This window comes from Pezoporus occidentalis, unplaced genomic scaffold, assembly GCF_034315485.1.
Source record: "Pezoporus occidentalis ecotype Australia unplaced genomic scaffold, CSIRO_AGI_Poc_V1 ctg55, whole genome shotgun sequence".
Classification (NCBI taxonomy): domain Eukaryota; kingdom Metazoa; phylum Chordata; class Aves; order Psittaciformes; family Psittacidae; genus Pezoporus; species Pezoporus occidentalis.
The window spans coordinates 311,227-324,848 of record NW_026915888.1 but is presented as its reverse complement, the minus strand read 5'-3'; the positions used below and the strand labels follow the sequence as shown (position 1 = coordinate 324,848).

At 43.4% G+C, this 13,622-nt stretch overlaps 1 protein-coding gene and 1 long non-coding RNA gene across 7 annotated transcripts in view; one reads left to right on the top strand and one right to left on the bottom strand.

The window, feature by feature from the left end:
- Positions 1-480: 480 nt before the first annotated feature.
- Positions 481-7,536, bottom strand: LOC134173694 (uncharacterized). 2 transcript variants are annotated; one of them, XR_009968356.1, is made up of 4 exons: positions 7,028-7,536; positions 4,248-4,370; positions 2,506-2,697; positions 481-1,518 (listed from the first exon to the last, which is right to left on the bottom strand). It is a non-coding gene; the product is annotated as an uncharacterized LOC134173694 (long non-coding RNA). The 2 variants fall into 2 exon arrangements; XR_009968355.1 differs by lacking the exon at positions 7,028-7,536 and adding an exon at positions 5,973-6,097.
- Positions 6,173-13,622, top strand: part of CNOT6 (CCR4-NOT transcription complex subunit 6) — a 32,904-nt gene continuing 25,454 nt past the window's right edge. The window contains exon 1 of one of the 5 annotated variants that reach the window (XM_062637979.1): positions 6,173-6,197. The gene's annotated coding sequence lies outside the window, so the exon portion shown is untranslated. Of the gene's footprint in view, positions 6,198-6,401; positions 6,577-7,633; positions 7,830-8,368; positions 8,735-13,622 lie in introns of those variants that run through there. The other 4 variants (XM_062637982.1, XM_062637976.1, XM_062637977.1 and 1 more) reach the window with 4 other exon arrangements.

Below are 13,622 nucleotides of genomic sequence, written 5' to 3'. Positions count from 1 at the left end.
ATGAGAAGCTGCAGAGATTTAGCATTTAATCATTTTGGCTGTGTTGGGGTTTCATCCAATATTTTGTTGTGTCCCCCCTCTGCAAACCTAATGTCCTAAGGAAAGTATTCTGTCAATGCAGATAACATAGAAACATCCACACTTAACTACTAGACTAATTTATCCAGTCATTTTGTATTTTTTGTAACTACCAATGGAAAAAAATTAATATTAGTGCCTGTAACAGCCTCATGATTAAAGTGTACTTTATAAATTCAGTGGAGGTTTTATTTCCCCATTAGAGACTGTACTCAGCCAAAACTCTTCAGATGAATATTCATTCAGCAATGAGGACATTTAACATATTGGAAATGTATAACAGGTAGCAAAAGGAAGACTATTTATAACTGTAATTGGAAATTGCATGAAGTCACTGTTCTGTAAGTAAATTTGGGCCTAAGGTTTGATGCAAGAAATAAGAAAATTGAAGAGACTGATCCTAAAATCTTCACACAACCATTTTATGGTTATTCAAAGTTATTAAACTGAGTTACTCATTTACAAAAAGTACACAATAAATCACTCTTTCCATCTCTCAAATATCAAAAAGTAAGGTCATGGGAATGACAAACAAACTTCTAATAATGTAGCAAATGGACTTTATATTCAAAAAGCCCCCATAACTTCTCCCAGTTGCATAGATAGCTGTCTGAAAGCATACGGTTTGTGTAAAGACTGCATATACCATATGCACATATCACTTCACTTGCCACTGAAACAGTTGTGTCATGGGTGGAATGTGGCAACTCTACCCACACACAGTAATGTGATACAACAGATGAAGATAGTGGAAAGCCGTGAAACTGCATGGAGAAATTTAAGTAGATTGAGTCCATCTCTACTTCAATGGGAATTAGATCAGGCCTTAAATGAGAATTTATGCATGACAGCTGGATTAACATATGTATTTCCTGAAAGACAGTACCTTTATAAACTGAAGAGTTCCCTAGTGTCACACTGGAGCATTTGCTCATTTTTTATTAAGAGAGAAACCATCATTTTGTAATTCATGGTAATTTCCTCCAGGACATAGGTCTCCTTCATTATCTCTTTTGAGCCCTGATCCTACTTAATTTGCAAGGTATGAGGCTGCAGCGGGGACAGCTTAGTCTGTATTTGAGTTATAGTACCCGTATATCCTGGTTCATGAGCAGGAAACAGTGCAAGTATGAGAAGACCCAATTAAGTTAAAAGTTCAGCAGTCTTCCATGTCACTGAACTATCAAGCATCAAATGATTATAGTGTCACTGCATGTTCTTACACAAGAAAAACCACACACCCTCTTTTTATTAACGCCATGCCCAAGTGACAGTATCTTGCCCGTCTGATCCACAGTGTGGAATCCTGGCACTCCTGAAGGCTGGAGCTTCCGAGCAGTTGTACCAAACTAAATCAGACATACAGTGCCACGGCAGGGGGAAGCTTTACAATGCAGGAGCACAGATGGGATCAGCTTGCAAGTAAATATGTTTCTGTTGCTGGAGAAGCAAGACTGAATAAAGATGGGGAAATAAGATGCTGACAGAAGAAGGGAAAAAACCTGCCAAAATGGGTACAAAGAGGACACTTTAGAAAGGACCAAAAAGATGGATGGGTAGCTTGAGCAGCTGGCTTTCCACTAATGTGAATCCTTCCATCTTACATCAATAATGCCGTTATTTGGCATTTATCCTCTCAGTTGTAACTCCATAACTGGGCATTCAAGTATTTCATAGCAATTTTCACTATTCACTCACATGCATAAAAGCTTGTGTCATGAAAGGCAAAGCTTTGTAAGCTCCTTTTGCAGTGCTCTGAATGCAACCAAGAGCTCTGCCCATGTAATGAATGCACACAGGTCGTACCTTCTACTTTTTCTTTCATATCATTAACTTAGTTTTAATATGAAAAGATGGTCATCCTCTTGGAGAAAGGTCACCAAGAGTTGGAGAGGTGATTCTAAAGATAAAAATGTGTAAGAATCAGCCTAAAAAATAACAATGAGGAAAACCACATCATAGTTCATGAGTCCAGCTTCTTAATAGTATTCAGATTTTAATATTTGATTAGGACAAGTAAGAATTATGGTCTTCTTAGATCTGTTACTTTACTACTACAGTATAGCACAAATGCACACACATTAATGACTAAATGCCCTATAGACCTGCAAGCTTAAGGCAGAGAACAGGATTCAGTACATATTTTAAACTGCTACCATCCTGATAACAGATCAAACATCTAAATAATTTTAACAGCCGTTTCAACATGGCACACAAGCACCTCAGGTGGTGGCAGAGTTGAATAATAGCACCCATAAGTGGCAAAAAGGAGTTAGAAATTCTTCTCTCACCATGGAAGTCTTCACACTAAATGCAAATATTTCCAGAAAGAAAGCTTTTGATCATATTCAACTTCTTTTTAAGTACTTAGACCATTTTTGTGTAACAATGCATATAAAAGTAATGCTAAGGCTGCAAAGCCCTTACCTACAAATTGTGCCATCCCAGGATTAAAATTCCTTAATTCAGCTCTGTTGTGGATATGCATAAGGGGAGTCTTCAATTATCTCTTTACATGCAAGTCTTCTGGAAACCACTGAACTCCATTCCATGCAGAGGAAAGCAGGAATATTAATTACCTCAATGCTTTTTGATGGGGCTTTCACTGTAGTTTTAATGCTCAATAAACATCAAAGATTTATTGTTACTATCTAACTGTGACAGAAGATGCTCTTACATTCACTCAGTAGATGGAGAACAGGCCATAAAACTTAAGGCTGAAATCATTAAGCATGCAATGATTTCAGATGTGCAATATGAGTGCTTCAAGCCCTCATTTTTCAAGTATACCTGTCATTGTAGGAATATCCCATGTTCAGAGCAGTGATCCCACTGCTCTCAATAGCTGTGGAAGTTCCCCTGCAGTTCAGATCCTGCCTCTCTACCTGGATATATTGAACACGTAGACCATAGTTAAGCTCCGTCCTCCTACTGGGATGACTCTACTCCTGCCAGTTACTCCCTTCTTTCTTCCACATTATCTCCCCTGCTTTGCTATAACTGTGCTCTCCTCCCCTGCTTCATTTCTTGTCTCTCTTTACATTGGGCTTTTCACATTTCCAGAGGGAGCAGAGAGCACTGGGCCTTGCCTTGCTCACCTCTTCTGTAAGCCCAGACATGAGAGCTTTCACAAGCCATGACAGCTCTGTACCTACTCTCTCTCAGGATGGGTGATATCTCTTCAGCTCACCCACCATGTATGAGCCATGCAGGATGAAGACTACATCTTTTACCACAAAGAACTTAGAAGACAAATAAACCTCTACTGCACAATCTTATGTAGGTATTTCCAGAGTGTGCCTTCACCAAATTTGGCAATTTAAACAAAGCAAAATGTACCATAGCTCAGCCACAAAGACAACTCTTTACCACAGGTTTCACATCCCTCTGTCAGTGCATGGTGGCAAAAGGACCGCAAAACAGCTGTCAGCATTCATAAGGTGGACCAAGTACCCCTCCTCAAGCCCTCTGAGGCAACTTGCAGCTCCTGACTTGGATGTATGCATGGAGGGGAGACACAAGGGTACTAAGAGGTTTTAGCTACTCACAGCAAATATTCTATCTCCATGTGTAAAGGCAGGAAGGTTGTCCTTTTGTGGGACACAGGGTTGTGTGTCAAAATCAGCATTTGGCCCAAATGAAGCCTTACTGCACAGCACTAAAAGGTTTCAGGGTTAATGAATGAAAGCTTACACTCAGAGTATGGTAAATTTAACACTGTGTTTTAAGAGGTGACTTAATTTCTGCTCTGATCTGATTGCCTATAAGAGCAGGACTGTCCCGAACTTGGGACAATGGCACTCCACATAACACAGCAGCTCCTGAGATGTATGGAAACTGCCACAGGCAGGTAAAAAATTAATGGGAAGGGCTCTTCTTTTGATTGATGAATCTGTGACCTTGAGCAACAAGAGCACTTGCACCAAGTATATCTGCCATGTGAGACCGACAAAATGAAAGAGGCTCATGTTACACTCTCAGATCTCATTAAGCACACAGACCAGAAACACTGATACTGGCATTGGCCATCTGCTCCGCTGTTTGCCTGGTTACAGGTCTGATAACACTTTCAGGGAGCAAAAGTTAATCATACGTACAGATGAGCAGCAGCACTTCTGCACAGGAAACGCAGTGGAGCGTAACAGTTGCTAAATAAAACCCCCACATACCTGTTTTTGCTTTGCTCTGTTGTCTCAAACCACACAGGCAAGCTGGCAGCTCAAAGGAAACTGTTGACATAAAAAGCTGTATCTTTAGAATCCTCAAATATTGCTGGTTTCTTTAGAAATACCCTGTGAAGTTACCATAAAGTTAATTAACTTGAATCTGCCAAGTTGCTGTGCTCTCCTGTTAGTCTATATAATGGGCAATAATACAGAATTATGTTTTAATTGCTTTAAAATCATTTTCTCTAATGCTCTTTCTTGCTTATCTCAGTTATCTGGTATTTTCTGCCATTTGTTCTCCACTTGCAGGCCCCCACCAGTACACCCTTCCAAGTCTGCTGTAATATTACCCCAGCATCCATCCCTAAGGAATGAATTTTCCCTGCAAGCATTTTTCAAGACATCAAGAAAAATGATCAGCTGAATTTTCTTTGCTGAGCAGCAATTCCTGGAAAATCCTGCAACGTATTCAAAGACTTTCCTACTGCTTTTGGAGAATTAGCTCCGGGCAAAACGATAGAGTCTATTGAGGCCATATCTGACCTAGAAAGTATTAACTGAAGAATGTGGGGGACAGCTGGTTATCGGAAAGAAAAGACACACAGCGCAGGAGCATGACATGTAGAGCTGTTTGAGTTAGTTCTGAATGACTGTCAGCTCTGCAGAGCCAGCCAAGCCTGGGAAGCAGATACGGCACTTCTGCCAGAGCCATGCCGCATCCCATAACGGAGCTAGCTCAGATATCTGTAGTGCAGGACTGCGCCATGCGGCGAGGGGATAGTTTATCATCTGAGAGCATTTCGGATATGTGATATGATAAGGTTGAACAGAAATCTGAAGTATAGCAGGATTATTTCCAACAAAGCGCCAAAGGGCTCAACCTTCTGACAGAGGACATTTTGCAGTTGCGTTTGGCACGGTATGTGCCAGGGTTATCTTTTTTTAGAGCACTGCTCCTTATGCTTCTTGGTGTTGTTCCTCAGAAGTATGACCAGGTATCACCCTCCTTTTTAAATCACAGGCTGCTTTGGGTTGGAAGGAGCATTAAAGATCATCTAGTTCCAAACCCCTGGCTGCCATAGGCAGGGACACCTTCCACTAGACCAGGTTGCTCAAAGCCCCCTCCAGCCTGGCCTTGAACACCGCCAGGGATGGGGCAGCCATCACATTATGATGTTCAAAGAGAGCATGAGTGCCATTTATTTCCAGCTATGTATCTGGTTACACCTAAACAGATGAGATCTCAATTCTTACTTAGCTTTTCCAGTTCAGAAATAGGGTTGTGTATGTGAGATAATGTCTTTATTATTCCTTTCGATGAGGTGGTGATAACTGAGCACACATTTGCTGCCACAACATTTTAACTCTGACAATCAGAGGAAACCCTTCATTTGGAAGTCACTATTAATGATTTTGGCCAGTACTACACCAGGGATGGCACTTCACCACCCATCACTTCACCTTGCATCTCTCATCTCACTGTAAAGTATCGCTGTACAGGGGCAGTAATAACAAACCAGGAACTTCCTTTATTCTTCCAAGTACCTTGGTACACATCCATTTATCGGCTCAAGGGAGAAGATGATGAGAGCCATACCCTGAGCTTCAGAGAGGCGCTGATGGCAATTCTGGTGGCCATTTCATAGTCAATACTGTTCTACTGATGTCATATTAAAGGCGCACACATACAAAAGAGACTCTCTTTCCTACAAAGCGTTGGTATCACACCTTCTGCATTTTCCCTGAGCACATCCCCTGCAAGTTCGACTTCCAGATCCAGACTTCTGCAGGAGAATTTAAAGTTCTTTCTCAAAGTGCTTATTTTAACCAGGCTTCCTCGGTCTCCTGCTGGAAACCGTTTCCCCGCGATACACCATTTATACCAGTTTCGCCTTTGACGATGCAGCTGGCGCGCTGCCTGCACCCACTTTCCTGCCTCCCCCGGACCTCGAGGTACCCCGAAACACCCTTCCATGGCCACCCCCAAGCCTTTATTCCCCCCCCCCATGGCCTCCCTGCACCTCCCGGCCCGCCCGAACCTCCTGCTCCCCTCTAGCCCTGTGCTCCCCACCGCGGCCGCGGAGCGTGCGCGGCCTGGGCAGGCGGGGCGGAGGGAGAGAAAGAGGAGGAGGGAGAGGGAGGGAGGAGGAGGGCCGGTCCGCCTGCCCGCCCGCAGCCGTCGCTAGCGCCGCCATGATGCTTGTTTGCTTTCAATGAGTGTGAGGAGGAGGCGGGGGGGAGCTGCTCTCCCGTCCGGCCCGCGGCAGGAAACAAAGAGCCAGGCAGGCGGCGGAGCGAGGGCGGCGGGGGGACGGGGATGCTGCAGCCACAGGTAGGGGCGGCCCCATCGCGGGGGGCGGCCTCGGAGCCTCGCCTGGAGGGGGGGGACGGACACACACGACTCCGGCCCCGGGGGGGGGGGCAGCGCTCCTCGGGGGGAGCCGCTATGGGGGAAGGGAGCGGCAGCGTTACAACGGGGGGAGCCTCCCTCGGAGTTGGGCAGGGGGGTGCGACCCCCGCCCCGCGTCGTTTGGGGGGTGTCATGGGGGGGGCGAGGCCCCTCTGGGTGTGAAGGGGCTCCGGAGGGGATGGGGGGGGGGGTTTGGGGGGCACCGGAGGAAGCGCTGAGCCCCAGGCAGTTGTTGCTGTGGGGACGCCCCGCTCCCGGGGGAAGCGGGTGGGAAACGCTTGGTATGGAAGGGGGGAGCGGCGGGGAAGGGGGGGCTCCGCCACCGGGAACTTGCCCGGCCTTGTACCCCGGCCGGAGGCCCGTAAACACCCACCCGGCGTGCGGGAGGGGGCCGGGCCGGGCGGCGCCGCGCAGGGAGCCCGGGTGTGTTTGCATCGGGAAGGCAATTAAGCGAAATTAGTGTGATGGCATCTGGAAGCCTGGAGTTTTTTGTGCTGTTTTGGTTTTTTTTTTGTTATCTTTTTTTTTCCCCTCACTGTGCAATTGAGTTTAAAATAATTAAACAAAGGCAGAGGGAAATGACATCAGGCTGGTTAGCTGCCCGTCCGCCCTCAGCGCACGGCTTCCAATCCCCCCCCCAGTCCGAAGGCCGCTCAGGCGCTCCCACAGCGCGGGCCGCGCTGCCTGTCAGCGGAGCTGCCGCCACCGGCGGCGGGAGCCGAGGCCGCGCTGGGGCCCGGAGCGGCCTTGGCTCGTTCCGGCGGAGGGAAACGGCGGCGCTGGCGTAAGGCGTGATTGTCAGCGCCGGCGGCCAATAGGAGAGCGCGGGAGGCGGGCCGCGCGCCGGCACGTGAGACCGCGGGACGGACGCATGCAGGGATAAACAGAGGGGAATTGGGGCGGGGGATGGCGGCGGGGTGCGAGAGGCAGGTACACGGTAATTAAGCTAATGAGGAAGAGGGGGATTTGTTGTTGTTGTGGTGGTGGTGGGTTTGTTCGGCTCGGATTGCTGAGCAGGGGCTGGAAGCCTGGAAGTGGTGCGGGATTCCTGTATCGCGTGCAGCCTGCGGGCGCTCCCGGCCCCCACATCTGCCGTCGTGCTCGCAGGACAAGCTTCTCTCCTTTAGAGTTTTATGGAGAATTTTAAGCCTGGGATCAGACAAGGCTTTAGGAAAGTAGGTAACTGTGCACCTGTCTCTCTCCTGATGTACGTGTGGATTGTGAGCGTGTGTTTTATCAGCGAGTTTTGCACAAACTAAGAGTCCGTGTGAAAGCTACTTTGCTTTGTGCGATATAAGGAATATATTCAGAACAAATACTGTAAAACAAAGGGTTTGAGGGTTCTTTTGTGTTAGTTTAGTTTGGTTTTGTGTTTTTTAATGCAAATACCTCTTTCCACAAACACATAGAAAATCATTTTACTGAAATACGCTGTGCATTGCTGAAAATATAGGTTCACAGTTTTGTTATTGAAAATACAGCTTCACAGAGGGCTGTTTGCTTAGCAACGGGAGTTGCAGCTCCTCTGGGTTTTTTCCTTTGACTTCTGGGGCTTATTTTCTTAATCTAGATTTCGCCACAATGGGCAAGTAATTCAGAATTCAAGGGATTAAGAAATACCTGTGGTATTTGTCTGGCTTAAACACGAAGATGTGCAAGTGTTGACTGGTAATTGTATTGTATCTTGCCCTTTTTTTTTTTCATTCTAGAGCAGGTCTCGTAATTGGGAATTTATCAGCATTTCCACTGGGGTAATTTTACAGGATTATCCACCCTCTGTTCTTCCTGCTGGTTCATCTGGACTCGGTGGAGTTTGCTGCTAGCAGTGAAGCCTTCCGTGGGGGTTTATTTATGCCATTACTGAAGTCCTTCGCATTTGGATTAACTCTTTGTTCCCTTGTCATCTGAATTGCTTGGATCAGTCCATTTATGAAAAGGATACTACCATGCATGTCTTTTCTGTTTTCATTTTGAAGTTGAGCTCTGAATTCCGTCTTGATGTATTCAGGCCTTTTACTTTGCTTGAATTTTAGAGGAAGAGCTGAAATAGAAAGATGAGACTGTGATATTGCATGGGCAGGTAAATACTTTTGATGTTTTTTCATGTGAAGACTTGAGAACATTCTGTGCAGAGTCAGAAATTGAATGAGCGGAATACCTTTCAAGGTAAAAGTCAGTAAGATCAGGCTGTACTAGATATTAGGAAGACATTCTTCTAAGCAAGTGTAGTGGTCATAATGGAAACCACTGTCTTTAAAATGGTGTCGAGTGCTCCCAAGTCTGAACAAACTGAGAATTCTTTCCCAACAGATGAGCATAAGCATCTGTTTTTAAAAGCATGGCAGTATAAATAATAATGGGCCTGTTAGTCTAGCACCAAAAAGCCAAGTATTTTTGTTTAGTGCAGTGTCCCTTATTGCTTGAATTACCACCATGCCAGGGGGTGAACTAGAATTCAGTTCCAGAGGCCCTGGTTCTGTTTGCTGACAGACTTGAATTTTAAATTATTTTGTGCTTTTTGTCATGTAATTTTGGCTGTACACGTGTATACGTGCAGGCTGTACTATGACATCCCTGCCCCAAATGGTGCCACGTTAAACAAAGATTACGTGCAGGCAGTATATGAATGAAGATGCCTTTCAGTCTTCAGAATTGAATGAATATACAAGAAATGTCACTTATTTCCACAGCTGGGTTTTTTCTTGTTAGGAGGAATGTATCGTATTCAAAGGTTACAATTGTGTATGGTGAGCTTGAAAAAGCTACCATTAAACCCACGAGAATAATCTTGGCAGACCCTACCTCTGTATTTTAGTCCTAGTTGCATGAGACAGAGGTTGGGCCTTGCCCTATTTATTGCATAAACCTATCTGGGTTTTTTAATCTATATATTGAGATTTTACATGACTTTCAATGTCAAAATACGGATGTTACTGAATCCAGTCTAAATTTAGGCTTCTTCATGGTGTACTTTGGAAAGCTTTATACATAAATTGCTCAAACTGAGTCACTGCAGGATTTCGTCTGTTTTGTATTCCTTCTTCAGTGGCTTCACATTTGGAAGTGTGATTATTGTACAATATCTTGCAAGATTATTACCATTGTATTAAGTGACATAATTTATGTTCCTACATGAAAATCGGGTTGTAGAAGTCCACTCAGCAGGGAAGTTTGGCATAAGCTTGGGGACCTGCACTCATAATTCCTACCCTACAGCTGAAGTCTTGAAGAGTTTACAAATGCTTAGGCAGGTCCCATAGAAAAAAGCAGTTTAAATGCTTAACGTGTACTTTTGAGCTGCTAATTACACTTCCAAGATGGTGCTTATTTAAAGGAAAAAAAGTTGGCAACAAGTCAGTTTTTTCTTTTGTAAGACTGCAACATGAATCCTTTTGTTAATGCCTCGGAGGGCTTTTCTTGAAGTGAAGGAGTTAAGATAGAGATGTAGTTGTTTACTTTAGAACTTGCTGTTAGTATTCCAGTTTATGCTGTGGTGGAGGTCTGTAAGAAGAGGCTGGGGTTTGGGTTGTTGTTTTTTTTAGACTTGGAAAGCTGTGGGGTATGTTATGGAAGCTGCCATCTCAGCGTTGTGATCACAGCCTTGATGTTTTGATAGCTCTCTTGTCCGTCTTACTTAACTTTCCTGATATGCAACCTTTACTCCTCAAGTAAAGTGGCTTCCCACCTTAAGGCTGTCCTAAAGTTTCTATACTGTTTTATAATGCCAGTATCACCAAGGCCTCCTTCAGCTTTTGGAGCTTCCCCTTTTCCTTATCAAGGCAGCAGTTTCAGTCTGGAGACTTGGGGCTTCTAGAACATGCTGAAGCAATGTGAGTGATAGCTTATGTCATTAAGGTACAGCATCTTGCCATGGTTAGAAGACCATGAAGTATGACATAATTTAGTATACTGCATATTATAAATTATCTGTGCAGCTTTACTGCTTGAGCTATTTTGCAGTGTATTGATGAGTGAGGCGGGGATGCTGCAAGTTGTTCTGACATAAATGGTGCTCCATAAAAGTATATCTCTGCATAGATCTGTTGGTAGAGTCGGGGATCAGGAAAAAAAAACCTCAGCACTGGCTGTGCTTCAGAGACATTTAAATGCTTTTTGGAGCAAAACCCACATTGAACCAACACCTACAAAGGCAGGAAGGCTTGAAACTAACCTAAAACACCACTAGGTTTGAGTGTGTGCTGTCTGATGTGTATCACCGGTCAGAACAACGCGATGGCATTGTAATGGCTAAATACTAAAAGTATTAAGATGCTTTGTGGAAAACTCTGATCATTAACACTCTTGATATTCTTTTAAAGAAGTTTTAACAGTTGCCCACTTAACAGAAGTGCTTTACCTGACAAAGCAAAGGTCCTGTGGGCTAATACGGTGGAGTTTCAGTGCTGCCTTAATCACAGTTCATCTGTAAATAAATAAGAGTACTTTCTGGAACAGATGATCTCTGTGTGAAGAATAATTAAGACTAGGAAGGCATCCTTGCTTTGCTGAGCGACATCATGAAAGATTCACCTCTGGAGATTTGAGAGCCGATCATAAAGTAATTGTCAGTCATGGCATAGGTGCTTTTGGTGTAGGGAGCAATGGGCTAGATGACCCCATGGTTTCTTGTGGTGTAGGATGTTGTGACTTTTCTCTAGAGGCAGAACATGGAAAGCAGCTGTTTTGGTTGCTCATTAACTCCACATAATTTACATAAGTACAACTGTTGTTGGAGTAATGCTGGAAAACAACCAGTGACATGGCTGGAGTGGTGATACTTATTTTTGTTTTGTTTTCTTAAACCACCAACAGTATATAGCATTGGTTTTCAGCATCGTCTCACAAACAGCAGCATCAACACAACAGAGAGAGGTGATGAAGTGGTACGTGGGGACAGGAAAGAAATGTCAAGCTGGCTTTGCTGCACAAGCATGTGGTTGTGGAACACATTCTCAGGCTTGTTCATTTAATTTGAAGTAAAAACAATCTATGAATAGTCTGGTTGCTTCTATCAGGATGTGGCTAAATGGGTTAGAGCGTGAACTGCATGAACAAGTTCTTTAGTATCTTGAACTTCAGATAGTTTAGCAACTGTAACATTAACAAGCATTCAAATACCTAGAAATTGTGTTTTTTTTTTTAAAGCCCCCACTTCTGGGTTTAGATACTGACTTATCAAGCTCTTGTTCAGATCTATAGCAGGAATGCTGAAGATGAGCTCATGTCCAAACTTCATTTAAGGTAGCTAGGTTATCTCTTACTCCTAGGTTGTCTTGCAGGGCTGAGAAGGAGAAGAATGTTTCGTGTGGTGACTTCATGTTTTTACCCACAGAACAACAGAAATGTGGTTAAGTATTCTGCAGGCGCATAAAGGAAGATGTGGTAAGGAACCTTGTGGTATATGTGCTGGTATTTAGAATAGCTTACTGAGCTGGCTGTAGATGAGAAATTGTGCAGTAGTTACTGTAAACAAGAATTAATGTTCCATGTTTTGTGAAGAATCATAACTGTATTGTCAGGTACGATTTCTGGACACAACCAATGGACTGAGAGTTGGTATGTATTAATGTTGTGACATGAAAGACCATTCTCATCTCTCCTAAAGCTTCTTGTAGGTGAAGCTTTACACCTTGGCCTTATTGTGTATCTGCATTTTTAAAACTTGAAGCTGTATTCTTTATGATAGAACTCTTCCTTTTAAAGTTGATCTCTTAGGTTCCATCTTATTTGTAGAGTATCTAGTTATGTAAAGCAAATAAATCCTTAAATTAGTGAACCTGACTGATCTTTTAATGTATTGGCATTTCAGCATACACTAAAATAGAAACTGCAAAAATGTGACTGTTGTGTAGTACTCGTTAGCTAGCCAAAGCGTTTCTAGGGATACCAGTTAAAGGTCAGCCTTTGCTTTGCCATTTGGTTTTGCGTTAATGTTTGTTTTGCATACAGCAGCCTTTTACTATAGGCATAATTACATACAATTGCTGATAATTAAGCACTGTTCTAATCGTCTAGACTGTGCCTATACTACACTGGGAACGTTTGGACATAGTATTTGTAATCATTAGATGTTGTGTAGGGTAAAGGTTGGGAATTTGAGTTCTTTATAATGAGTCAGATAGATCTACTTTATCTTGTAGGTCCGTCTAGGAGACGGAGCAGTCAAGGGTGTCTCTGCTGGTTTATGCCTTTTGTAATCTGACCATTTCGTAGTCTCTTTTGAACCCCAAATGGTCTTTATAAAACTGAATGTGGAAGTGAAAATAGCTTCTTTGCCCTCCTGAAACTATGATAGATTCACGCCTGTCAAGGTTTAGGGCATTACATGTACACCATTAAGTATTGGGCTGCAGGTTGCTCATCTGATAGGAAATGGTGACTGCAAGTGGAGTGCAGGGGTGGAGAGCTGGGCAGGAGTAGTAGAGGTTTGGAAAATGGCAACCTCCCTGTTCCTACTCCACACCTTGTAACCATCCCGTTTGCATTTCTATGAACAAGTAGTTTAGAGGGACAAAGAAACCTTAATTATATTTGAAGTACCTCTAGGTCAGAACTTAATAATCTTAAAAATATTAACTGTTTTTTTGATTTAACAAAATGTAAAGCCTGATCTAGGCAGTGCTGTATAGCTCTGTATTCTGAGTTTTCCGGAGCTGGAAACAGCAAATACATCCTTTGACACTTATGGCCCAGTCGATCTGAACTGGGATACTTTGATTTCCTTAATTTTCAGGAGGGTTATGTCTCATTTTAGTCAGCTTTGGCTAGATTAAGAGAACTTCTACAGCTTGATAAATGTTTATCTTTTTAAAGAATATTAATGCATTTGTGAACTTCTGAGTTTTTCTGTAGTAGAACTTATATGTGCAAAATCAATCAACTCCTCTGATTAGTCATATTCCAGATATACTCGCATGAACTAATGCATATTGACTTAATCAGTGTCTTGTATTTATCATTGCTTATTT